Source organism: Belonocnema kinseyi, chromosome 1, assembly GCF_010883055.1.
Source record: "Belonocnema kinseyi isolate 2016_QV_RU_SX_M_011 chromosome 1, B_treatae_v1, whole genome shotgun sequence".
NCBI lineage: Eukaryota > Metazoa > Arthropoda > Insecta > Hymenoptera > Cynipidae > Belonocnema > Belonocnema kinseyi.
Genome location: NC_046657.1, coordinates 165337300 through 165339616, shown reverse-complemented (window position 1 = coordinate 165339616; position 2317 = coordinate 165337300).

The window sequence follows — 2317 nt, the reverse complement described above, 5'->3', positions numbered from 1 at the left end:
TTAGAATTATCTCGTTACTTACTTTGTCCATCAGGGTTTTCCCGCATATTATGCGCATGAATCTCATGTCAATTGCGTTAATGTTACTCTTATCTTTTTCTTCATAAGTCGATCTCTCGCTACTGTATAGTACAGTCAGTACAAATATAGAATTATGTATTGCCATTTTAGCTTTATTTGATATATTTTTACTTCTGATAAGGGGACCTGCTCTACCAATAACCTTCTCACCTTCATTTATTCGTCTATCTAATTCCTCATCTATCTTCCCGTCCCTAGTAAATAAGCTACCAAGGTATACGAACTTATCGACTTGTTCAATTCTCTCATCATTTAATAAAATATTGCATAGTGTTTTCTCACTCTTTCCTTCGAACACCATAGTTTTTATTTTATTTGCGTTAATTTTTAGGCCCATGCTCTTCATGCTTGCATCTAGTTTATTCAACAATCTTTGTAGGTCTTCGATAGACTCTGCCATAACAACCTTATCATCTGCGAACGCTAACCCACGTACCCTTATTGTTTCGAGATCCACACCCTCTTCGTCGAAGAGAGCCATTCTTAAACACTTGTCCATAAATAATATAAATAACCATAATATAAATAACCCACCCTATTTGTTAACTCTACCAAGGAATTTCTTTGAGCTAACCAAACACGCGGTCGCGCATGCGCCCTCTTTCGAATCATGAGGAACAGCGCCGCCACAACTCCACCATCCTGTCTTTTGTAGGTTTTATTAAGATATTAGGCATTGAAACCTAGAAATATTGTAATAGATAAACAAATAAAGTATTTTTTTGTTTTTTGTTATATTTAAAATAAAATTCAAGTTGGTCCGCGAGAAAAACCCTTTCATTGTGGTAGGTTAGATTTCCTATGGAAAGATGCTTCAAGGTCATGAGTCGGCCTTAGAATTTTAACTTTGTGTGTGTGTGTGTGTGTGTTATAGAAGATAACATAATTCAAATAACTACTATTAGACAAACAATATCAACTAAAACTAATTTTTTCTAAGAAATCTATTGCTGCCTCTTCCAAGATGCATTGAAACTAATTTGGTTCTATTGTTTCTGCTTATACTATAAACCGTTCTTTACTTGCAGGTTATGTCAAGTAGTTGAGATTCCTTCATTATACAGATTACACCCAAATTCTGATACTAAAACTTATGAAACTAATGTAAATCTTCCTCGCAAGTATGAATGGCATGTAAGTTTGAAAAAATGATTTTGATTATATTAGTCAAGAAATTATAACCTCAAATACTCTAGTACACTGTTAATTAAATTTAAAAAATATATAATTCTGGCCTTTATGGAACTTAAAAAAAACGAAGGCTCAAATTTTCTTGATTTCGTCGCTATTGAAGTTTTCATATGTTACTCCAATAGCGATGAAAGCAATAAAATTTATCCCCTTGTTTTTTTAAGTTCCATAAAGACCTGAATAATATATTTTAAAAATTTAATTAATAGTGTACTATAGTATTTGAGGTTATAATTTCTTGACTCATAAAATCAAAATCATTTTTTCAAACTTACATGCTATTCGTACTTGCGAGGAAGATTTATATTAGTTTCATAAGTTTTAGTATCAGAATTTGGGTGCAATCGGTATAATCAAGGAATTTCAACTACTTGACATAACCTGCAAGTAAAGAACGGTTTATAGGATAAGCAGAAAAAATAGAACCAAATTAGTTTCAATGCATCTTGGAAGAGGCAGCAATAGATTTCTTAGAAAAATTAGTTTTACTCGATATTTTTTGTCTATGCTACTAAACAATCGTAAACTATAGACTGCAAGTTTTTTTCTTTAATTAGCTACTACTAAACAAATTACTTTTAATCAAATTAAAAAAAAAATTGTACATAATATACATATCAGCTATTACTAGACAAATAATTTTATGATAACCAAATTTTATTAATAAACGTATTGGTGCCGTGTCCAAAATACATTGAAATTAATCTTGATACTGTTTTTATTTTTTTCATAAACCGTTCTTTAGCTTGAGGTCATGTCAGCAAGTCAAAAGTCTTGATTGAGATGTTGTTTTACAAGTAAACATTTAGCATTTTTTTACTAAATTATTTTCTTTTTGCTATAATGCGGCAATTCACGAACTATGAATATTGACTATGACATAATCGTAAAACTGATAATATTAACCTGCTATTATCTTGAGGTGAATGATTTACTTTTTGTATATATTCGTTCTACTTTTTTCATCTTTTAAAAGCCCTATCTTAAGTATTGACAAACGATTGACTTCAGAAGAATAAAATATAGCATTTTTAATTTTTAGCCG